Here is a 25,946-nt window from a genome sequence, read left to right as displayed (position 1 = left end):
TCCTCTGGAAGAGGTGATGGACTGAGAGTAGGTCCTTCATGGGGAGCTGCCAGAGTGCTGCACACTGCTCCCTGTCATTGCCTTGCTAATGCTATGAGTGTACCTGAGTCTTAATTAAATACAGCTAAGTCCTGGTCAGCAGTTTTAGCTCATTAAGGTCATTACTGGTCTCGTGGTTCTCCAGTGCTGTTTCGAAATAAATAAATAAAAGGCACTCTGTATGTCTGATGGGAACACACGGGCAGGGAATAACCTTTCCTGAATCCCTCTCTCCTCCTTTTTTGAGGCAGTGGGGTCCTGCAGCAGCTATCTCTTCTAAAAGCTACCCATTTAAGCATCCAAATCTTTTTCACTGCATTAATCTGTATTTATACAGGTCACTTATCTTCCCAGGGACACATCACAAAATGTGGGCAGTAAACAAGCCCAAAGTGCATTCGCATTGCCCAGGGAGCCACAACAGTCTCAAACAGGTAGGGACTCCTCCAGCCTCTCACCTCACAGTAGCTGCACAGCCAGGTGGGCACATCCGCTGCTCACTGCTTTCATCATCCTTTCACTCTTTTCTCTAATCACCTGAAGACAAGCTGCTCCTGCCAGAGCTGTCTAGGGAACAGCCTGGTCCTTCACTTGGACCATGCCTGTAATTACCAGGTAGGGTCAACCCTGCAGTGCTGCCCACTGTGCCAGCAGTGACGGCCCCAGCCACTCAACAAAAGAGGGAAAAAGGGCTTCCACACCTTGCTGGTCACTCTGGCTTTCCATTTCCTTGTCTTTTGTCTCATGTGCTTAAACAGGAGCTGTTTCAAAAATGTACTTTTTTTTTCTCTCCCAAAATACAGATTTAAATTTTTTCAGAGAGCTTTGAAGATCTAAATCAAACAAGATAAATTATAAAGCTCTTCTAATCCGCATCACAGCCCTGGTTTGTGCCATATGGAGGCGCAGAGGAACAGACTGGAGATGAGAGCGAGATGGGGTGGGTAATGCACCAAATGGTCACACCAGTGCAGATAAGCCCAAACTGGGAGACTTAATGGGCAGTCATGGCCATCACAACAGGGCATGACAGTGCTATCAGGGTGGCTGGAAAAGACTAGATTTTCTCATTTAACCAACTTGTGTTTTGAAGATTAACGATGAACGGAAGAGGCTACTGGTGCAAGCGCTTGAGGGACAGCGACTTCTACCTGCAAAACGGTTATCAAAAGCCCTGACTGAAAACAGCAGTGCAGTGTTCAGGCTGCATGAGCAGGGCCAGCAATAGGCTTTGAGTAGTGTCATGAGCGTACCTGTGGGGAAAACGGTCAGAGTAGACAGCCCCAGGTGCACAACAGCAATGTAATACCCATCTCATTACAGGGACTAGTTTCCAAACGTTTGCTCAGTGAACCATTGAAAGAAAAGCTAATGTCACTTCTTGGACAAATTTTTTCTACTCTTCTTTTGGCCGGCTGTCAGCCTGAGAGGTAGGCTCTGTCTTTGGTGTGGGGTACCATGCCAGTGAGGAGGTGGCTTCACAGCTGGCTTACAGCATTTCGTGCAGCAGAGAATGCTTTAGGGATTTGCTTTGTCTGCCAGAGCTGCATGTTGTGAAGGGAGGAGGCTGGCTCCCTATCTCTGCCAGTGTCACTGCAAAGCATTTTGTTGTGGGGTAACTTTTGGCCTGGTGAGAGAGGGCTCTGACCTGCTGAATAGCCGTGTGGTTGAAAGCCCCAGGACAGAGCAGCTCAGGAGGGTACAGACCACAGCGGGGATGGGAAGAGGACTCCTGCTCACCTAAGGATCGATTGTCACACTTCCCATCATGAAGGGCAGGGCTTTATTTCAGATTTAGCTCCTGGGCATAAGCATGGCTCTTTGAGGCACTGGGAGCAGGGTGGTGCAGAATTCAGCTCCACAGACTCTGTTGGTGTGCACAAAGAGCAGTTGAGGGGGAAGGACTGTGGTACCTATCACAAAGCAAAAGCAGAGGTGAAAAGAAAGTCCTTGATTTAAAGAAGACTGTTCAGACTTTGTCTCCAGCTTCCCACACGTTCAGTGCGGAGCTACATTCCCTTCTCAGTCTTAAAAACTCTTCAAACCCTGTCTCACTCTGAGTGCAGAAAGGGCCTTGATTCTACCACTCTTTTCCACCTCTCAGTCCTGTTGCATAGTTCAGGTTTGGTTTTGTTGTGGTTACTTTGTTCTCAGCAAGATTAATCAAAGTGTAAACTGATGGGCTCAGAAGGGCAGAGCTCTTCCCTGCCTTCCACCTGTGCCTGCAGTGGAGACCTGTGCCTCTACCTTACAGGGCTGGCTGCTGGGAAGCTCCTGTTTGTTGACAGCTCTTCTGGGGCAGCTGGACTTTCACAGCTCTGTAGATATCCAGACACTGACAGGGATTTCTAAAAATGGTTTTGAAAGTGTGTTTTTACTATTGCAAGTACCATCAGCCCTCGCTGGGACCTCTGAGTTGGGCTGCAAAGAGAGTCCACAACGTCAGGCACTAAAATAGAGAATATTTATGTAAGGAAGTAAACCATTATAATTCCTTCTCTTTTCTGGTAAGTGTAAATTAATGGCAGCTCAGTGCTGTGCTGAAATAAGTGGGGTGAGATTGTGGGAGAGCTATTTTTAGGCAAAAATATGCAACACTTTAATTGTCACCCACTCATTTGCTTTTTAATGTGAGCAAGGCTTCAGCAGGCTCCACAGAGCACATACCCACTACTCACACCAGCCCTGCTCTGGAGCGGCCTCATCCAGGGACCTCCAGTGTGTCCACAGGCAGGTTTTTAGAAGGTAGAAGATGTCTGCTCAAGGAGACAAATTCCACTTCCTGCATCTCTGACTGGGAAAAGAACTCTGTGCTTTCCAGTAGTGGTAAGTTAGCAAAGGAAATCTGGGACCCCCCCTGGTTTCCCACAGGACATTAATGGTTGCTAATCACCTCATCAGCTTCTGTGGTGAGGATGTGCACACAGAGAATGGCAATCCCGTGCTGTAATGGAAGGTGGTCAAGCTTTGGGTATTTTCTTCCCCATGTCATGATGGATTTTGGAAGGGGAAGGAGGGCTGCTCTGTGTGTGAGGGGTTTTCAGAATCCTCTTGGTGGCCTAATCCTGCTGCCACTGGTCTCAGCTGCAGAAGAGTCTGAGCACTGCTAGGGATTTCTGGAAGTTAGGTCCGAACACCTAAGTGATAATCCTGCATGGGAGAGGGGCTGGACACCCCGGTGGTGATGAGTGATGATATTAGCCAAATAACTCTTGAGAACCACCTCTTGCTCTCTGTGTTCCTTCGTATCAATGTGCAGATTTAGCTTGAGTTTTCCTTGCAATTTGCTACCAGGGAAATGGAATAATGATCCTCTCCATTGGTAGTGGAGTTTGAACACCATCCTCAACAACGCACAGAGGCCTGCATCCCTGGAGCTGTACTTGCTCCTGGGACCTTCCCACACAATAATGCAGAATAACCCAACACTAACAAACTCTGTGTGTTCAGTCAGGATCAGACCTGCCGTCCTCCTTCCCAATGAAATCACTGCTGATCTGCTAGTGTTGTTTTTCCAAGTGTATGCTATTGCTATCTATTTGAGTAAGTCTTCATTTTGTTTCAAGCTTTATTCTGAACTATCCAATGAAGCCAAAGAAAGGCAAAGCCAGGACAACAAAGCAGAGATGAATGCGTTTAAACTGGAAAAATAAACTAAATAAATAAATAAATAAGACAAGACCCATGGTTCTCTTTAATTTGCAGTTTATCTGCAATTTAAAAGAGTAAACACAACCATGCTGAAGGTGCATAAACACAGCTTGGAGAGCCATTGAAATCTAGGTCAGGGTTTCAGCTCTGCCTGGGGATCTCATTATGTGAATCAGGGAGACTCTGCGCTGCTCCATGAGCCAGGTGAAGAATACTTCTTCAAGGGAATAATGAAAGCAGGTAGGTTTCTGCACAATCAACAGCAGCTCCGCTGCAAACTGATAAGCAGGGCACATAAGCCATTGCTGCACTGAGATTGCTAAATTATTACCGAATCACACCGTGCAGCAGCGGCTAAGGAAGTCTGCCCTTTACTCTCTAGCGGCTTTGGTCTACAATTGTGTTCCAAGGAGGACCTAAAGCATTTGCCAGCAGTAACCAAATTGCCTTCCAGGTGCTTGGAGAAAAGTATAGAGCTGTCAATCTGACAGTTGTTAACAAGGTAGAAGTTTTTTGGGAGGGGGGAGATTGGGGAGGAGGAAGCTTGCACTGACCCAAGTTCATTTGATTTGCAATCTGAGCATATGACTTTTGCAGAGCATGAATCTCTTCTGTATTTGAGACCCAGTCTGTGTTTGTATTTAAAGCTAGTCTTCCAAGCAAAACATGTGAAAAGAGAACATTCAAACAGGAAGGGTTTGCTATTTTTTTTTCCCTCATAAATTTCTGTAGGTCTTGTTGCTGCTAATTACTGGAGATCTCAGCACAAGAGCTTTCCTTTCTAGCAAACCAGCTTCTCATGTTTCCTGCCCTTCAGTTAATCAGTTATAATCTCCTGCTCTGTTTGTTTGTTTGACTTTTAAAAAGCTAATTGACTGTTTGTGACATGAGTTGGCCTGAGACTGCAAAAGCAAAGTTTGCTTGTACCCGCAGAGCAGACGGAGGGTGGGCTCTGGCCGTGCCCACAGCTTGCTGCTGTGTCCTCTGGATGTTCCGTTCCTGACGGCCACTGGCCACCGGCCACCGACGTGCATGGAGGGTAGGTTCAGCCCAGCCTGCTGGCTCTGCCCTGCCGTGCCTGCCCATGCACCTTCCAAGGAGGCTGTTTCCCCAGGAGGTGGTTGGTCACTGGGGCTGGCTGGCAGCCCAGCGCCCACACAGGTAGGCGAGGGTGTGTTAGGATCAAGTAAGGCAGGGATGCACACAGCCTCATCTCTGATTCTTCTGGAGGTGCTGGAAAAGCAGGTTAGAAAATAAAAAATAACGAGGCGCTTTATTTCAGCCTCATTTGTGCCTCTTCTCTGTTAACTGATGGAACATGCTTATGGTGAGAGTGGTGGGCTTGGTTCTCTCTTGTTCCACTTCCACATCCCCTTCCTGGCACAGACGTGCTCTTTGGAAATTTCAGGTACCTATTTCACACTGTGAACATGCAGCACAGGACAGTAGCTCCAACCACAGCTTCTTACTGCCCCGTGCCCTGGAATCAGACTTCACAAGATGCAAACCAGCACATATGGGTGTCAGGGTTTCTCTGCAGCCAATATTGTTTTCTGTACATACATAGTACCCATGTCTTCAACCTGAGTACCAAGGAGGTCTCTCCCCAGCATGTGCTCTCTGGTGGCTCCACACACAGCATGCATGAGACTGGGGCTTGTATGAGCCAGTTGGGTTGGGGTATTACTAATGGCCTATTGAATCCTCTGAGCAAGATTAGGAGATAGCTGTTCTCAAAATCTGTTAATTGATTGCAAGTGAGGTTTTTTTGGCCATGTGCTTTTTGCCTTGACCATGCAAGAATAACAAAACCACACAGGTTCTTTTCTTTTTCCTTTCCCCTTTCTTTTCCCTTTTCTCACTTTTATAACAGGCCCCTAGGTCACAGCAGACTTTGACGCCCTTCTAGCTTTCTGTGGCATCACATCGCTACAGTCGCAAACCGTAAGGCCAGCGGAGAAATCCTCTTGCCTAAGGGGAGTTTCTGAAAGGATGGGTCTGCTACAAAGTATCTTAGTCGTGCTCATGCATGTATATTATTGCTACGAAAAGAGACTTCTTTTTGGCAAGGATCTGCTCCTGGGATTGTAGTTCAGAGGAACAGGCTATAATGCAGAGATTCGTCAGAAAGTCCCAGCTGAGTTCCCAGTATGACAAAACTACCATTTAACCTCAAGCCATCAAGTACGAGCACCCTCTGTTGCCAAAGTGATTTGAAACATTATGCACAGTTCTATAACAATGCAAGCCAGAGCTGCTGCATTAACTCCTGTAGTTCAGGAGGTTTGGAGGAATTGGTTCATCATTTATCATGGAAAAAGCACTTCCTTAAAGCCATGGCTGCCACATCTTCCTTTTTATCAGGCTCTATTTGTGCTTATAACATGGCAGTTTATTTCCATGGCAACAACTATAATGTGATAGATAATTTGTATCCATAACCACTTCACTATTGTTAGAAAAGGTAAACCTGGGATGATCGTTTTAAAACAAATTATCTGGTCCAGCTGAAATAGCACACTATAAAAAAGTTAAAAATTAAGCAAATTTCTTGGGTATTAAATCATGAGATATTGAGCTGAGCATATGATTTTTCTCCTCTCATGCAGAGAAGTTGCTTGATGTACTGAGGGGCAAGCCTGTGTAAGCAGGCTGGAGAGCTGAGGCTGTGGATGAAGGAAAACACAAGCACTCCCACTTGTATTTTACTTCAGCTTTGCCAGTATTGCTCTCTGTTTTCCCTTCCCTGAGACTCCAATTACTCATGTGCTGTTTTCCTTCATTCTACTAATTGATGCACAAATTGTTTCTGCATTCCAGTTTATGATATCCTTCTCTTCAGTGTGCATGTGGATAGTGAAGATGCTGCCCTGCTCCTCAGGAAATGAGCAGGCTGCCTGACTCCAGCCTGAGCTGAAGGAGTGGAGCTGGATCCAGGTCAATGGAATTACTATGGCTTACCAGTAGCTCTGAATCAGGATTTACCCAGCATCGACAGTTATTTGGTGGTTTTGCACGTGTTCAGTCTTTCCCCTGTGTCCAAAATCTCAATGTTGTCCTTCACTGACAAGTTTAGGACATAAGTTGGGCTCTGCTTGGATGAACACTGTGTGCAATCATTGAGGAGCTAAGGGGAAAATGCCTTTCCCTTGGTTCAAATTCCAAACCAGCCACAGGGTGTCTTTCATAGCTCTGTCTGCTGTGGGTTTTGCTTGCTTTAATTTTTTTCAGAACCCAGTAAAGGTGTTTTTTTTTCTCTTGTGCATACACACACACTCTTGTTTAACCAAATAGACGAGAATCCTGCTTGTGTGATGAGACTCACCTACAGAGGGTGTGTAGGGCTCCACACTTGCCTGGTCTTCAATGCCATGTCTTGATTTGAATCATCTTCTGTTTTTATGGGTTGATTTAATCTATTTTAGCTGAATACTCAGCAGCGGTCAGGCTACTGGTAACATAAAACGGGGTAAGAAATACACCGTACGTATGCTTTCCTGAAAATCTTGTATTTCCCCCATAAATAGAAGTAAGAAAGCTGACACTGAGATACAGCAGGCTATCAGAGAGGTCAGTTTGGCTGGTGTACTTGTTCTTCAGGTGACATGATTTTTCATGTATTACTGACTGCATAAGCAGGTTGAGAAGTTAGACTTCTTTGAGAAAGGTAAGAGCCATATGAGCCATTAGATCCACATGGTCATGAGCACTTGATCCTAGCCTGAAGCAGCTGGGGAAGCAAATATCACTTTTCTTTTTTGTGTGTGATTTGGGTTGAGAGTTAGAATTACGAAACAAACCTCCTCGCTGGCTGCTTTGTCTCGCTGCGTTTCCATAGGCCAAAAAGAACAAGAAGGCCCACATCCAACAATGCAAGCGTGGGCTTGCCTCAGCCCTGTGTTCCCTTGCCAAAGGGTGGTGAGAGGTCTCTTCCAAGCCCCTGAACACTCCTAGGACATGACCTACAGCTCAGCTGGTCTGGGTCTGCCTGCTCTTTTTGGGTGCTCTTCTCGCACATGGTGCTCACCTACACTGGGACATGCATTTGGCAAGTTTGTGGTGGCATACAGATGTTCTGCAATCCATTAATTAATGCACAGTCTTAATTAGAATGCAGTTATGAAGAATTGGCTCTGATGTTATTTTTGGCAAAGCTGCATAGGCCAAATTTGAATTTTGTCTTCTTTTAAATGTCCTGCTTTTCCTATTGCAAGAGATTGCAGTCTTTTAACAGCTATAGGAGTCACCATGTGACATGCGCTCCTTGTTGCTGTGTGCGCTTATTTTTTGCTTCACATTCAGAGTATTATCAATATTGATTCTCAAGATGGTTTTTGTGCCGTTTCTAGAGAGACATGCAAATCGAGCACTTTCCATTTAATATTAACTGAAACTCCCTGGAGCATTATCATCCACATGGCAACCAGCAGCCCATCTGTGACTGACATCAATATTACAAAGTGAAAGAGCCTGCTTTCTACATGATAAATACTCATTGTGAAAAATCCTTATCAGATCTGAACATGAGTTTGGTGGGAAAAGGCACCCTCTCCCTAATGCTAACAGCAGGTCACATTATATTTCTGCTGTGAATAATGGACAGCAGTGATTCACTCCACAGCTAGTCTCATGAAAGTCTAGTCCTTATTCTCTGAGATGAATAGCAGTGATATTTTCATAGACAAGTATTAGTAGTAAGTCCTTTTTGGTCAATTTAAACATGCAACCCCTCCTGACTCCCAGCTTCGTGCAAACTGGCAGATCCGCCAGTCAATTCAAACACAGGTGCTGGAGAGGTGCTTTGTAGGAAACATGTTGGACAAACCACATCATCAGAGCTGGGAACTGGGAACAAAACTACACCTGAGCCAAATATCAAAACTCAGGAGTGCTGAGCTATACTTTTTAAGGGACAAAGAAAAGTGCCAAGTGTCTGCCAGGGAGGAAGAAGCCTGTTCATCTAAGTAACCACAGAGAGGATTTTCACATCTTCTGGGGGCCTTTTGTCTATGGGTGACATCAGTGCAGGCTCCCTGTTGGGGTTGTGTTTTCCTTCAAGTTAATGGTGCTCTTCTGCTTACAAGAAATCAGCATAGTATTAATTTTGCTGTGTCTTAATTATTCCTTTTCTGGTTTTCTACATATACGGCTGCTTTTATGCCTTAATGCAATATTTTCCATTAGACAATCTTAAGCAGTAGAGCAAAAACCCTCACTCTTATAACAACATGCATAAGATTAAACTATTAAACTCACTGAAAGTATACAGTTCATAAATTTAAAGTGCATATGCTCATACTTTAATATTGATTGCTGAGTTTATAAAAATAGAAGAACTTGCCCTTAGGAAACAAAAATCATGGTTCCTTAAGCTTTTCTTTGTCAGGAAGCCAAAAAAGACAACACTGCATGGAAATGTCGCCATTTGCTCATGTCAAATGGAGTTTATTCAGTTAGATATTTTATAACTCTACTGAGTTATATGAAGGAGGCTAATATTTTTTATTTTTTTTTCTTCATGCTGTGCCTCTAATACACACAAATATATCTTAGCCTAGTAAAATATACAGTGTAATTTGGTAATGTGTTTATTGGATTCCAGTAAAAGACTGCGAGAAATTATTCAAGATTTTTGCTTCTTCAACTAAAAAGGTTTTTCTTTCCTTTTTCTTTTTTTTTTTCCCCATAATCTTGTAAGCTTTTTGTTTTCTGAAAATGCTTTAAAAAAGAAATTGCTGGAAACACAGTTACATTTTTTTCCCCAAGAGTCAGGAAAGAAAGACTTTCTGGAGAAGGAGGTCTGTAGTTACTCATGTTTTCCGAAATTTAATTGTCTATGGTTCTGAAATCTATCTGACATATTGCAGAATGCTAAATGCAAGAGAAGCCTAAATTTACAATAACTTGCCCATTGAAATTGTCTTATGAAGGGCTCAGATCAGTCACGGTTTTATGGATGTGGTTTTATGGTACTCTAAACTAGCAAAAAAATATTCATTTTTCTTGTGGAGTTAGTTTTCTGACAGATTGGATTCTGGAGCTCCACTCAGCTCCAGGGGTCAGATAAATGCCACTGGTGATGCAAAGGAGAGAGATGGGGACATGCAGCCAGTGTAAGGGAAAGAAGAAGACCAGAGTGACACAACTTTAAGTTCACTTAACCAGTGATGGAACTGCAGCCTAAGCAACTGGATAAAGCTATAGGCATGCTCATGATTTTTATTGAACTGGGACAGTGGTACCATGCCCTGTGCAATGGCTTCGCCACAGACATAAGGAAAAAGAAGCAAGGCTGGCTTTGGGCAGAGAACCATGTATGCAGTCCATGGTTACTTCCTAAAAGTTCCTATAAGCACTTTCGCTAAGTGAACCTACAGGAGGTGATATTTCTTAAGCAGACCAACACTCTCCCTGGAAAAACTGCAGAAGTTGGGAAAAGGTGGAAGTTGAATACTGCCACCCCCTTCCTCTTGTGTAATTTCAATTAGCTTATCTTAGGCAGCAGAAGTTGCTGTACCTATGGTGCTGGGTTTAGGGCTTTTTTGTCTCCTGTTGTATTAGGAACTGCTGTCATGTTTGAATTCAGCTCATGAGGACATAAAACCAACTGCAGTTTGGCAAGCCACATATACTGGAGCTAATGTTTGTCCTCTGTTAATTTACCTGCCTGCGGCTTTTTGAGCTGCCCAGGATTTGATCACAGCATGCTCATGAGATGCTAAACACATTTGTCTGAAACTGCTGACTGTTGACGGATGGGCAGCAGCAGTGTGTCATCCTGTCCGAATACTCCTCCCTGTGTCTGGGCATAGCTGCTATGCTGTAACATGGACAGACCCCAAGCCTAAGGTTTCTCTGGACTACTGCATCCTAAGTAGATGAAAGGAGCATTGAAAGGGTCTTTCACAGCAAGTACAGCTCTGGCCTTCCCTGCCTGGTCAAAAGCTAGTGGTGCTGATGTGCAGAAACCCCTGCGTCCAGCTGACAGGCTACACAAAGAGCAGAAGTGCAGGAGAGGATGATGTACTGTGTGGTACAGTTGGTGGACTAGCCTCTGGGAGGGATACTGTAAACTGTGGTGACTAAGAAGGGCCTGGAAGCTAAATCCAGTGTAACTAAGGGTGTAGGTTCATGAAATGCTTAACCCTATTTAAACGCAAGCTGCTTCCAACAGAGGTGGCCTGTCCACATCCCATATATGCATTCCTGCCCTCTCCCTCCTTTTGCCTCTGGGTATCCTGGAGCCGTGGGCTGAATTGGATCATGTTGTTCATCCAGTACAAATCAGCTGACATTCTGTGTGTTGTAGGTTCAGTTTGTGTTGGGCCATAACTATGCATATGACAATCTGACTGAGGAGGCCCTGTCTGGTAAGACAGAGGGAAAAATACTACTCTCTTTGGTAGCCTTCACTTAGACTGGCTTAAGTAAAAGGAAACTGGACTACAGGAAAACCAATCTGAATAATACTTTGGGATGAACTGGTTTCAGCAGCTCAGGAGACTGAAAAACAGAAAACCACTGGAAATGCCTCTTAGCTACCTCAGGTAGAAGCCACACAAAACCTAGAGCCTTGTACCAAGCTCCAGTGAGCAGGACTGCAACAAAGGAGCCTTCTTTTGGAAATGTCCTTTGGAAGAAGTTAGTCAGCCAAAGGTGGTTTGATGGAGTTGGCTGATACATAAATGCAGGTCAACAGTCTAAAGGCCGGGAAGGAGCTCTGGTTTCTAGATAAATGCCCTCTCTCCCGTTCACTTTACTACAGGTCACAGCTCTCTCCAATTCACTTTACTAATGTTTGCTCCTGTTCAGGAGCTAATGGAGGGGATGGAAGGGTTTCTGGGACAGGGATGGGACAAGGTTTGAACAGTGCATGTGGTTGCACAGTGCTCACATAGGAATACAGCCATGGTATCATCTACTCCCACTGGCATCCAAAATAAACACCCTCTCATTGCTGCTCTTCTTATGCTTTTATTTTAAACACAACTTTTCCATTTCAGATGCAAACCCTTCCCAGGATGATCACCTCTGATTTCTGCAAATGGACATTTGGAAGAGCAGCGTACTGATGGGGTAAGTTCCCAGCCTCCAGCAAACTGTTGCATGGGGGCTTTCCTTCTGAGCATGAGATTGAGTCTCTGCATCAAGAAGCCTGTGGTATTACTTCTTCCAGCATTGTCAGATGAGTATAGTTGCAGAGTGCTAGCAAAAAGTGTTACAGGACTGCTGGGAAGAGCAGTGGCTCAGGGAGGTTTTGGGAGGTGCAGGTGGGAGCTGAAAGTGAGGGATAAGGAAGGAAGTGAAAGGCGCGCCATTCCTGGAGTGTGAAAAATATTTGGTAGCTGTGGGAAGGATGGAGAAGACTTCTGGCTTTTATCTGTAATGGAAAAAAAAAAACAAAAACAAACCAAAAAACCTCATAGAAATCAGGACATAAAAGTGGGGATAAAGGCAGGAAAAAATATGGGAGCACTCCTTCCAGCTTCTCCTTCTCTGTCCTGCTCCTTCTGTTCTCTCTATGCTCTGTGTTGGTGTTTTGCTGCTGTATTCTCTTGCCTGCAGTATTGTTGTGAATCCCAGCCATCCTCCTCCTTGCACAGCTCACAGAGTGGGTGCTGCTGGAGGTGTTTTCTGACATGCACAAGTAAAGGCTTTAGCTGGGTAAGCGCCCACCTCAGGCAGGAGGACTGGGAGCCTTATGCATTTCCAGGAGGAATGTCATGTCCACAGCCCAGCACCAGGCACCCAAACCAGCACGCATGTGGGATTTGCAAGGCTTATGTGCAGAAGTGTGGCTTCCCCATGCCAGCATGTTGTGGGTGAAAGTCAGATGAGGAAGAGAGATTTAGCAGCTGCCCAGACAACACACCTTCCGATTTAAGCCCATGGGCTCTACAGTAGCTTCTCTGTCAGAGCTCAGGGGTGCACAGCCTGGTCAGCTTGCCCCTACCTCTGCCACTTGCCATGGACAGTGACGGGAGCAAGCGAACACACAGACCACAAGACCTGACCTAAGAGAGGGCTGCACAGGTACCAAAATAGAATAAATTAATTTAGATGGCCTGCTCTACACAGCACCTACTGCATGTACCATTGCTGAAGTCTTTTAACGAGTTCCTTCTACAGTAAATTCTGACCTTTTATTGTTATTATTTTTAAGTCAGCACAGTTCCAGAAATGTCATCCTATTTCCCACTGTCATACAAAGAGCCCAAGGCTGGGACTGAAAACCTTATGAAAAGACTCATACTCTGTTTCTAATCTGATGCTTTTCTGCCTTTAGAGCATCTGCTAGTTTCTTTTTGCCTGTGTGCCTCTTCTGTTTTGATCTAACATCTTCCTTTCCTCTCTCTGTTGCAATACCTCTGTCTGCAGCACTGGTTTCTCCTTCACACACAGTTGATGTGAAAAAAATATATTGCCCCATATCTGGGCAGGTCAGCTTCAAGCACTCCAGAATCACAGCTTCCCCTGATGTTTATTGTGGCTAACAATGAAAAGATTTTTTTACACTGAGGATCATGGTGTATTTTGCACTGTAAGATAACCCTTAGATGTAAAAATCATTATTTATTTAATAGGAACATCAAAGAATACCACTGCAGAAGGGAACTTCAAAGTTTCCCAGAATAATCAGATATCTGCTATTATGTGGGATTTTTTTTTTCTCCTGACTCTATAATAATGAGTAATAAAAGTGCAGTTATCAGAAATCATTGAAAGCATTACTAAATTGAGCTAAAAAAAAAAGAGAAGTGTTTCCTTAGAAGCTAGAAATCTAGTAAGTGACAGGACTGCAGGGCTAATGAGAGAAAGAGGAGGCTGATTTGGAGCAGACTGCAGTGCTTCTGAAACCCACTCCTAATTCCAACAGAGATTTTATTTTGGGGAGGAGGAGAAGTACCATTGGGAAAGCTCGTTGCTCAATTTTCTACAGGACTTGCCTTAATTAAATGCTTATTTAAATAAGCAGGAGCTCAGCAATACAAGTATCCTATAGCATCATTGTATATTGTGCTCCAGTGGTATAGAAGCACCACTGAGGACAGGCCTGTCCCCAAGCATTACATATTCTAGGTAGAGAGTGCCACAGAAAAGACATCCTTTGTGGCTCCCCCACTACAGATTTGTCTGAATGACTTTCTAAAGCCTCTGATGACTGACCGTGAAACAAGGCCCCAGTTGATTAAGGAACTGAGTGGTTTGGCAGAAGAATGGGGTCCTTCAGTTTAAATTCAGGCCAGTTTCCGTTTTCTTAGTCCTTTCTGTGGCTCACAGAGAAATTCCTCATCATTTTTTAACTCTTTGCGCTGCGTGGCTGAGCCTGGGAAGATGTGGGCTGCATGGGTCACTGTGGGCTCCCTTTCTCCCTCCTGGGCCAATCCTGCAGTTCCGTAAAGCCTCAATGCAGGAAAAGAAAGATTGCCAGGCAAAGCTTGTGGGAAAGGTGGGTCAGCTTTCCTGATGGCAGAAGGGAGGAGCTGAGGGAAAAGGGAGGCGTCCACCAGATGAAGCATGAATCTTCCAGTGGGAAGCACTAAGGTCTAGGTGATGCAGTCTGTGTCTGGAAGGGAAGTGTGGTGGTCTCTGCCAGCCCCAAGCCCATGTACAATTTGCTGGCCCTGTGTGTGATCTGCCTGTGTCTGATGAAATTTGGGTGGCAAGTTCCCTGCTGTGTGTGTGCCACTCAGTGAGCAGGCATTTGTGTCTGATGTTAATATATGCAGCTATTACTCCAGTCCAGGGATGGTTGTGTCCACAGAATTGGCAGGTTTTGCTAACAGTAGTGAAAGGATTCTTCATCCTGAAAAAACAGGGCTAATTTCCTATTCCCACAATAGGTGCATTGTTTGCATGCACATGTGTTGGGAAGGAAGAACAGTTTCTAAGTGGGTAGGGCAAGGATTAAGGTCTCATTGGACCTGGATTCTTGTCTCACAGCTGTCAAGGATCTGGTCAATGGTCTCCAGCAAATCACTTCATCTCCTCATGGCTCAGTTTAGCTACTGTGAAACAGAAATAAGGGTGCTGACCCTTGGTGAAATTCATACACTGACTTTTATTAGCAGGGGGTATGGGAGGTTATATCAGTATTATTATTACAGCATGCATAAGGAAAACAATAGATAGAATTGGAACAAAACCAGATGCGGGGGGGGGGGGAAGGATGGAGCTTAGACTAGAAAATAATATTTTATAGCAGTGACAGCAGGCAGGAAAAAGAGTTATATGAGAGCATGTCCTGTTGACTAACCAGTCCCCAAAATAAAGTAACCAGTGCTGTCTGTACATTAGAAGATGTGGGTGACCTTTTGGTATCTGTGTCTGATGTCCTCAGATTTCTCAACAATAATTTGTGTATTGCAAAGCTCTTCCCAGCCTTTGGTTTTGTTGCTTGGTGTTCTTTGTCAGCACTCCATGGTCCTCTGTAGGCAGCTGCAGCATACATAGCCCATGGTCCCACCTCACTGCTGGCTGCTTGTGGTGCCCCAGCTCCCCAGCCTGAGCTAAAGAGTCTTGCAAGGGCTTGTGGTGGTGCATCTGGCTGGCTCATAGGATGGCTGTAACTCACTGGGCCATGTCTGCATAGGGCCTCTCTGGCCCAGATGGGATCTAGCTCGCCAAATTACAATTGTTTTAGAACCTGGCTGGTGAAGAGCAGTGACACCTCCAAAGACAGCTTAAGCTGCTTGCAGTTAGGTGTCCAGGAGCTCCAGCCAGCACATCACCCTGCCAGGGATGGCCAGTGCCATCACCAAGGTACCTGGGGTCTGTATGCAGCACAGGAATGTTTCAGGGTGGGCTGGGCTGCGGAAGGATCACTGAGTTTAGACATTCTGAGGTACTGCATGGATTAGGGCTGTTTAGGAGAGCAGTGCCTCATCTAATGTGGCGGGAGACAATTCATCCTTCTGTAACTCATGCAGAATTGTTCCCTCTGACACCACTAATGAACATTTCTCTTCTTGCAGGTATTGGACATGTGAGCTGCATTCTCGGCTCAAGCAAGATACTCTTTTTTTCCATTTTCCTCACAAGAGCAAAAATGAAAGGAAGTTAATTGAAACAAAACCTTTCACTTAGCTGTTTAGAAGGGGGAGCAGAGGAAAGTACTCAAAGTACACAGTGGCTGTTGCAATTGCTCCCTTCACCCATCAGTTTAGAGGCTGGACTATTTACCCAGGATGTGGGGGTTGTAGCCCTGACTCTTCCTTCCAAATTGCACAGGTCTGCTGGCAGAACTATCACCACTGCAGTGCTGCTCAAGACATCCTGCGCTGATCCCCCAAGCCTGAGCTGAGAATGAGTACCCAGGGATAGTGCCACAGGTAACGCTGCGCTGGAGGGGACAGTGAATCAGTCCATCCCAAAGATGAGTTCAGGATTTCACCCTGGTGGAACCATGCAGCAGGGATGGACTGAGGAAGACTTACCCAAACCCACCATGAGGCAAACAGAGCCTGAAAGAGGGTGAGAAATGGAGGCAATGATTTAGGCTGAGAGGCACTAGGAAATAGGGAAATACTCAGAGGATAGCCTGATGAGCTTAATCCTCAGAGGACAAAGAATTTTGAGACACACAAAATAGAGCATTTATGCGTGTGATACCTGGGAAAGAAGGAAGGCAAGGGACTACTCACAGATTTTGGTAACATATGGTGACTTAAGAAAGAAGGTTGCCTAAACTACAAAAACAAAGATGATATTCAGTGAGCTGTATATGAGTGATCTAAAAATATTCTTGAAGTTCAGAAATAGTTCTGAACTTGCAGATTTTGACAAGTTGCATAAGTTATTTTCAGAAGGCAAAAGAATATAATAGTATGACTGAAAAGGAAGAATATATTTGTCCTGAGGTCTTGAATGTTCTCTTTGTACTTGCAGATTGCATGAAAAGCATAGTGGATAAAAAGAGAATATGCTTCCTTTCCTAATAATGAACAAAATGATCGTTTGTTCTTATATATGAAGTCTGATTCCAGAAATATATGCAATACTATAATAATAAAGTAATATCAAATACAAAGATATATTTTCCTTTTCCCTAAATGCCACATTTTTAAAATGTTTGTGGTTCAAGTGGTCCAAAGTAGATGACTGAAATCTTCTCAGAGATAATGTTCTGCAAGCATGTTCAAGCCCTGGACTCCGATGGATCTTCCACAAAGAGTCCTTCCCAAGGAAAGGGGCTCCTTCTTGCGGGATGTGCAAAACAGTAAGAATGCAAAGCTTCAAAGAATACTGATCTATGTATAGCTGGCAAAGATACTGTCAGTTTAATTCTTAAATCAATACAGGCACTTGTAATGATTCCTAATTGCATGAATCCTGATTCTTACATCCTTTGGGATTAGGGCTGGTGAAATCAGTGCAGAGAAGTTAAATGTGAGATTTGTACAGCTGTAACCATACCAAAGGACAGGAGAGAAGGGCCGGAGATTCACAGTGCAGTTCTCCACCAGAAGGATTTTTACTGGGTCAGGAGGAGTAAAAAGGAGGCCTACCCTCAACACAATACAGTATTTTGGGGATAATAACACATGGTAGCATATAGAGCTGTTATAAGGACAAATTTTTATGGATCAACCCTTAAGGAACAGGGGCTGGACCGAAAAAGCCCTGCAATAACATGTGTGATATAGTACCTTCTTGAACCTAGAAAGCAAAATTAGAGGGGCTGGAAAGAGTAGTATTCTATATGAGATTTGTGGTATTTTTGTGGAGAACTGACTAACAGGCACATGATGCTTGGAGCAGCTTGGAAGAGTGGGGCGCAAGTGCTGGGACAGAAACCTGAGCTTTCAGAGAAATTAATCTCCATGACGTTAAAACAACTCCAGTTCACACATTAGTAGGAAAAAGACTCAAGTGAGAGATTTCTAATGAAAGGGTAGCCATGATCAAGCCATGAACAGCAAAGAGGCATGGCAAAGGGTTTTTAAAAATGACAACATATTGAGGAAAATCTATATGGAATTTGTTGGCTCCAACTGCAATATTGAGACAGCTGTTGAACTGCAGCCTGAAAAAGCGTAAAATGTTGAGAACTGGTAACACAAGCTCCAGTTCTGAAACACTTGTGTGACAAGAACAGAAACTCGTTAGGCAGCTGAAAATGTCATGGAACTAATTGCTTCATTTTGCTAGCTACCTTCTGCTACATGCACATCAAAAACCACTCCATAAGATGGAGAATATTCAGCTTTTGAGGAGCAGTAGTAGACTCTGTGGCATTTGAGCACCCCCATGCTCCAAACTTCTGCTGTCTGGCACCACAGTAAATAAATGCCACTACTCCCATTTCACAGACAGGGATGTAGATCAAAATAAATGAAGTGATTTTCTAAAGGTTGCACTGAGAGTTTGTTGGCAGGTCAGGGACCAAACCCAAGACCTCAGAGAAGTAGTTAAATTAGCCACTGGAATTTTTTATTGCTGAATTGTGAAACAGGTATTTTTTGATAATCCGGAATTGTTATTCTTCTCTTCTTTGACAGATTTAAGAGCTTTCATGTGCCACCTCCTTGTTCTCTCATGTGTTTATATGGAGCATTGCACATTTGGTTGAAAGCCAAATGTGCCTCAGTTCCTCATCTGCTCTTTTTATGTTGCAACTTATCTCCCATCCCACCTCAGCATTGTCTTTTATAAGTGTATCTCTAATCTCAAGCAGCATTTAGCAAACCAAGATACCAGTGTCACAAGGGGTGACTGCAACAGTGGTGCTCCTAATGATCCCCCCTAGTGCATCTATGGAAAACTTGAGCAGCCCTAGGAACAGATCACTAGGTGTTTGAGATTATTTTCAAGAACCTTCACTAAGCATTCACCAGGAATAGGGGGACAGCTGTTAACACTCCAGAAATACCAAGTGAAGGTTTGAATGCCAATCCAGAAAAGGAGTTAAAAATATAGTAGATGATTTATCAAGGGCATATTGGAGAAGTGTGAATAGAGATGGTGCTGTCATGATGTATCTCACAGTGCCTGATACTGGAATGACTGCTAAGAGATTTCCAGTTAGACACAGCAAAATTTATGATAATTACAAGTGTTGAGTGAGTACCAAAATGGGTACCAAAAGACAAAATGGGAAGAGCCTGAGGACAAGGGAATTTGTTGAGGACAATGGAATTTGGGTGGTTGGGTTTGTTGTTGAGGTGTCTTTTTTCAGATCTGTTGTTTGGTTTGATTGTGTTGTTTTTAAATGTTCTGACAGAGTTTATTATAAAGAGGTAAGAGGAAAATGGCATTTTATCACCATCCCACTTGCCATCAGCAGCAGTTCTCCCCCTCCCTAGCTCCAGAAATCAAGGGATGGAGAGAGGACAGAGGTCTGGGGAAGGAGTGCTGAGTGCTGCATTGTAGTGTGGGTGGTGAGGCCTGAAGGAAGAGCATCTGCTGCTTTTGTTTCCCCCACTTCATCACTACTGATTTTAGAGGCATCTGGAATGTAGCCAATCATACAAAGGAAGTAACTTAATCCAAATAATAGGCATTTGTAATAAAATACAAAAGCATACTTGGCAAGAGGTTTTACAAAAGAAGAAATGTTTTAACATGAGGTGTGATCACACCTGAGGTGTGAACTGCTGAATGCTGTGTGTTTAGGAAAGATGGATGCAAAATTGAAGGAGCTGCTGGCACTGCTTGAGTGATATGTGAACTCAGTTTCATCTACATTACTTGGAATTGGCTTTTAGCTCCTGCTTCTCTATTATCTGCACTGCTTTGACAGTAACTTAATAAAAGTAGGAGCCAACTGCTCTGAGGGATCTGTGTCTCCAACCTGGGTGTTCAAGTCCAAGTCCAGCCTGGTAGCTGGCTGGCCATGTGTGTGCACAGGTGCCACTTCTGTGCACACAATTGCTATGCTAGTGCCAAGAGATGCATCATGTACGATTTGTGCAAGCACACATGCAAATAAACTAGATAACTTGAAAATCTAGTCCTGAAAGTATTCCAGTTATTACCAGAGATGCAATTTACCTTGAATTTGTTCAATAACAGCATTATAGAATGAGGCAATCCTAATGATTACAAAAAGCGACCTGCAATAATTTCTCCTCACATGTTCCATTAATTTTGAATACAGTGTATGGACACTAAGCTCCGAGTCTCTGCCTTTGATCCTCTGGTAGCTATTTATTCCTACACAAACAGGACTCTAAATGCTGCTGAACTGGAACTCAGTCATCCTGCATTGCTCTGCTAGCGTGAACAAACCATTTCTGAAAGGTGAGTGGGCTCTGTAGTGTTTGGTGGCAGTCTGAAACTGGTTCTACACATGTGAAAGGCTGGGGTCAGCCTCGCCGTATTTGGCTGGCTTAGTAAACACTCAGGCTTAGTAAAAATTCCTTTGTTTCACCTCTGAAAAGAAATCATATCCAGTAGGCAGTTCTCTGCTCTTGCTGACAGTGAGCACTCAGTAGGAATGATGTAATATAGATTGCTGTCGTCCTGGGTTCAGGACAATTGCTCAACACGACATGAAAAAAGCTTATTAAAAATTGTGAAGATTTTTTGAGATAAACTGTGGCAAGCTACCAGGAATTACTCTGTGAGAGAAATAATCATCCTAAGAAAGCAGAGCCCAGGACACCTGGGAGGACTGGGCTGGTCAGAAGTGGCAGTGAGAAATGCTTTTTAAAGGAAGCAAAGGGAATTCGAAGTGCTCTTAGAAGAAATGAATGGATATGAGGGACTGGTGCTTTGAGCTGTCTCAAAGCTGTTTTGAGACTAACTCCTGACCTTTCTCTTACAAGTTACTAAAACCGATGGTTTGACATATGCCATTTATCCATCATAGATGATTGTTCAGCCTGAACAAATACCAATCACAGGGGGCAGGCATAAAGGTACCAAGATTGCTACCTTTGGGCTAGCACATAAAACAAGTGAGACATGACTTAAGAAAAGTTGAAGTTGCTTTATGTAACTCATTGCCATCTGGATTACTTTCCTGGACCTTCTCGATAACAGGAATATTGCCAAAAATAGCTTCCTCTGATACCATAGGGCACAGGAACCAACTACATAATAGTAATGTTAATGCATATGCCTCCTGTTGCTTTTCATGTCTTTTGCCCCTTCCTTTCTGAGGCATAATTAGAAGAATCCTCTATGAGGGGACTTAACTGCAATCATTTTAAGCTGGGTGGATGTTTTATAAAACGTCCGCCGCAACTTCTGAATCACACAGTACACCAAACGAATTACAGATATTGGCATCTTCAAGGCATTGCGAATAAAGGGACTAGAGGGAGATAGGTCCATATTTTACTGCAGAAATACAGTTCTTGGTGTCAACTGTCCAGGAACTCATGAAGTTAGAAACTGTAATCCACGTATTTATGATCTTCGAGTAACTAACTCTGGAGATAAGCTGCAATGAGCCAGCATTTCTGTGGTGATCCTTTCTCCTCAAGCACTGACAGCTTTTCTGAGTGCTGTCATCTCAAGGGAAGGCACTGGGGCTAGAACATCAATCATTTCTGAGCTGTTGTCAAGCCCAATAGGGCAGGGCAAGCCTGAGCTGGGCCGCTGCTGCCAACATGCTAGTTTTCTGACTTAAAAGCTTATCCACTGGGCCCAAACGGTGTGAATGGAAAACAAAGCAGCAAAACCCTAGCTGACAAAAGTGGATGGAGGGAAGCCAGGACTAGAACAAAATAAAAGCTGCAAATAAAATCATCTCAGCCCAGTTGAAAAAAGAAGACTCTCATGTCGCTAGGAGAAGTCTATGCAGTGATAGGCACAGAGTGGGTTTGGACATTGATTTATGTCCTCTCTTACAACACTGAAACATGGTAGGGAAGGCAGAGTTATCCGCCCAGCACAAAAAAACAAATAGTCATGTTTGTTTTCTCTTCAGAAGGAGAGACAACCTCCAGTTCATTGTGTCCTGTCTTGGTTTAGGAGTAGCTTTGGTCTCTGGGCTGTGTGTGTTTGACGTGAAGAGTTGCCGACCCAAGGAAGACCCTGAGAGAGACTTTGTCGCAGAGCTGAGTTTTTCTTAGGCTAGCCCATGAGCCCAGCAGTTTACATGTGGTTTCAAAATGCAGACAGTGGACGCAGCTTGGAGATACAAACTTATCCCCAAGCGCTATTATGATAGCTGTGGAAGTGGCAGTCACTGCAGAGACACAGCAAGACAGATCACTGCAGCCATGTCCTCTGTTCGTGAAGGGGCTCTCGTCTTCGGGTGCCAGCTAGATGTCCAGACCTGGGAGGAAAAAGTGCTCTGCCAGAGCTGTTCAGACTCCTAAGATGATTTCATTGTGCTTCTAGAGGAAACCATCGGATGGTATAACTTCTGGCGTGGTGAAAGTTTTCCAACCTGGGACACTCTGAATGTCTTCCTTAGCCTTCCTAGTGATGCTAGGGTTCACAGACAGATCCATCTGCTGAAGCCTCAGAAAGAGATTGAGGTTCCAGAGGTGCTGCAGGGAGGAGGACTGGCAGAGACAGGCCTGTGCACAGCAGGGGCTGGTCACAGACATCTGGCCTGGGCTTGACCTGTCACAGCCACCAAAAGGGCCAGAAATAAGTGAAGCAGATGGGAAGTTGTGGTGGAGGCTAACCGCAGGGCAGGAGCACGGGCTGCATCTGTCCACAACACCCACGTACCATGGGAATGGCCCTGTTGACACCTGGAAAGCAGTTCAGCATCCTCTCTGTCCCCTGCTTCCCTGTACTTTTCTTTGTGTAATACCATTCACTGTGAGCACTGACCTGAGCGGATGTAGTGTATTCAAGCTTCAGGCAGGACTTACTCAAGTTTGGCTGTAGCTGTATCTAAACCACTTGTCTCAGAAAGGGTTTTGGCCATTATTTTCACCCTTGTCTTAATATAAAAACTTAAGGTTTTACTTACTAGCAGCAGCGTGATGAGAAAGGCCCCTGTAGACTTCAGGGCAGAGGCACTGCATGGGGAAGTACAAACCACATCCACCAGAGGCAAGGTTTCTTCCCTTGTCTTGTCATTACTGATGAACATCCCGAGGTTTCAGCCAAAAATGAACCCCACTTAGGGCACTATCTACTATCTGCAGTTGTGTAAGAGTGAATTGAAGGCAAATGTGGTTTTGTTCCTTGGCTGCTGTTTAGTTGTATACGGAGACTTCTAGAGCTTTCTTAGGTACCTCTACATGAAAAAGGACAGAGTTGTTTCTGCCCAAAAGTCTGCCTAGCTGTTTGTGCTACAAGGCAATGCCTTTTGTCATTACAGGTGCTTGTTCTGTCATTGGTAGTTGTAAAAATTGTTTCCTGAACCTTTCTGTTTCTCCTTTTTTTATCTGTCTCCCATAGTGCTACTGGGTTTTCCCTTTTAATAAAAAAAAGTCATATATGCTCTTATCCATATTCATCATGAATTGAAAACAGGAAACAATTCCTATAGACTGACAGTAGGCTGCTGACAGTCCTAATGCACAGTAGCAACTTCATCTAAAGAATCAGATTTGTCTTCATCTTTGTTTTTACTATATCCTGTCAGCCAGTCCTCCAAAGCAGACTGCTCTTGTACCTCAGAAAATAGAGACATTAATTCACAAATTAGCCTGGCATTGTTAAAAGCAAACTCCACCCCTTTCTGAAAGAACAGGTTTGAACTGTGAACCATTCGGTCTGCTTCTGCCTTCAGAAACTGAAACCACAAAAACTTCAGAAACTATGACTTAAAAAACTGTTAGCCTGAACTCCAGCTCTGAGAAGGGAACAGGGGAACCACCTTTCCCATTGTCTCTCAAATTATCAAGATATGTCTTAATTCTTAAAGCTTTGAGCCAATTAAACCTGTCTTTATTGTTGCAGCACAAACAGACTCAATGGGATGTCTGGACTAACCTATAGACAATAGAAGTTAAATCAAATCTCTTCTACCAAGCAGAGAGGACCTCAGGCTTGGAAGAAGCTGAAATGCAGAAATGAATGCTGGAATGCAGAAAGAGGTAGGCAAACCCAAGACACTGAGGTATCAAACATACCAAATGGAAGTGGTGGGTGGAGAAATAAATTGGGAGATTAGGAAAAGAGTATCAGTATGGTGATAGACACTTTATATAAACAAAAGAAATAGCTATATAAAAGATGTGTATAAAACTTAACGAGAGGTGAGTGTTCAATGACTAAACCCTAGAGACCTAGAGAGGTAACAGAAAGCACGACAGAAGCAACAGAAGCTGAAGATCATTAGCATGATAAGACTATATCTTCAGGCAGGAAACTAAAGAGACCAGAAGGAAAGTATGAAATATCTTGCTAAGAAATAACAGGGTTTTGGAAGCAAGACCTGAAGTATGTTATTAGTTGAAAGGCAAGAAACCTTTACTTTTAGCCAAAGACTGCCTAATCTGCCATCTTCTGTGTCATTGGGCAATAAATGAGTGAAGAAAGATTTGCTGAGTACTACTCTAGCTGACAAACTCAGAAGTTAGCCCTTGTTTTGGGAAAAGGCAAGCTAACTTGAAATGCTGATATTTAGCTATGGTGTCAGGTCTAGCTGACTTGTGATGAGGGAAGTGTTCCAACAGAAAACTGAAAGGCTTGTCTTTTGGGGCTGTGTCCTTACCCTGACACACAAAGGAGAAGCCAGGTTAGCTCAGGCAGGCAGGAGCAACCAACATTGCATTGTAATTTGGCTGCCTGCTGCTGAGTTTCCTTCCTGCCTGAATGGCAAGTGATTACAGGCTGCAGCTACTAATTATTTCAGACAGTAGTTTGAACATTTGAGGAATCAAAGGCATAGCATTTATCTTCTGGACTCTTTCTTACTTTAGATATTTACTACTGGTGGAGCAGGGCAACAGCATGTTCTCTTGGACACTCTTAGCAGCAGCCTGTTTCACTCAAACAGGTTGAAATCAAAACCCCGAACCTTGTTTGTCTACACTTGCTGAAAGAGAATAGTAATTTAAATTGATTTAATATTCTTTGGCTGAATACAGAATTTATGTCTCTTTAGACCTTATCCTCAGAGGATACAAAGTACTTCTTAGCCTCAAAAGTCACTTAGTTGTTTGGGTTTTTTTCCCACTTGGGTGGAAAATAACAACAACAAACTGAAAAACCCAGGAAACAAGACTCTAAAGTCTTAATCTATATGTAAATCTCTGGGGAGAATATTAGCTTTTTATTGTTTCCCTATCAATATAATGCAGGAAACAGTCCTAACTGCCCCACCTCTACAACTTCCCATTATTTATCACAAGAAATGTTCCTTCTAGCCTCTTTCGTTTACTAGAATTCAGTGTATGGAACAGAACAGATAAAACTCTGTTCAACAAAATGCAAGATGCCTTCGTGTGATGCTACTTCAGAGTGTGAGCTGACCTCTGTTTGGAGAAGTCACTGTGATTGTATCACTAACTGAGAGTATGAAAACACCCAGGTAGTCTTGGGAATAAGGCTAATCAGAAAGTGTTCCTTGGAAAGCACATTTTGCAAACTTTTGTTTGATAAATATTAATTTTTTAAATTAAATTTTAGAAGTTTTCAGATAAAGAAAGCCCTAAAATGGTGAAAAGAAACTTCAAGTTTTAAATACTTGTGTGTCAATTTATGTAATTTTTTTCGATATTGCCTATAACTTCTTTTCTTCTTTTTCAGTTTGAAAGAGCCGCAGAAACTAAAATCTACAAAAACCTGCCATGGGCAGAATGCAGAGCCAAGGCTAGGTTTCCAGAAGAATGTGTCAGTAAGAAAGAAACCTACAGCTAATAAACAAAATGCCTGGAGTTGTTATCATTAAGTTATCTTGAATAAACTATGTATTGTCTATTTCCTGAAGAGCGTGACCAAAAACTCACTGAGACCATAGATCTCCCAGTAGGTTATGGCTAGAAGCCCAACTAATGTTTTATGCCTCTTCTTGGTTCACATCCCAAAGGTTTTCTTTGTTTGTTTTCACTCATTCCTTACTCACAGAAAAGAAAAAATCCCAACAGTGAACTCAGTGGGGTTTGCAATACAGAATTAATTTTTCATTTGTTAGAGAGCACTTCCTCCAGACTACAGAGAAATTGTTTCCCAGCATAGAAAGATCAGTACTGATGTGGCTCAGACTTAAAATTTAGTAATGTATTTCCTGTACTGGGGACATTCTCAATTTCTTTAGGGCATTAGTGAATCATTCTGGTGGTGGAACCAAACTCAACTTATTTGTGTTGAATGGCAAAACAACAACAAAAACTTGCCCAAATTTGAAATTATCACTGAAAAAGAATAAAAGCACAATTGTCTTCAGCCATTAT

At 43.5% G+C, this 25,946-nt stretch overlaps 1 long non-coding RNA gene across 1 annotated transcript; it reads left to right on the top strand.

The window, feature by feature from the left end:
• The first annotated feature begins 6,450 nt into the window (after nt 1-6,450).
• On the top strand, nt 6,451-24,582 carry LOC130603420 (uncharacterized). Its single transcript, XR_008973164.1, has 5 exons — nt 6,451-6,627; nt 11,694-11,766; nt 19,836-19,932; nt 23,509-23,645; nt 24,474-24,582. It is a non-coding gene; the product is annotated as an uncharacterized LOC130603420 (long non-coding RNA).
• The last annotated feature ends 1,364 nt before the right edge of the window (nt 24,583-25,946 follow it).

Source organism: Pezoporus wallicus, unplaced genomic scaffold, assembly GCF_028554395.1.
Source record: "Pezoporus wallicus isolate ANWC-B61680 ecotype Strahan unplaced genomic scaffold, APGP_CSIRO_Pwel_v1 contig_360, whole genome shotgun sequence".
In the NCBI taxonomy this organism is placed as follows: domain Eukaryota; kingdom Metazoa; phylum Chordata; class Aves; order Psittaciformes; family Psittacidae; genus Pezoporus; species Pezoporus wallicus.
Note: the sequence above shows the minus strand (reverse complement) of the source record. Positions and strands in the feature narration are given on the sequence as shown.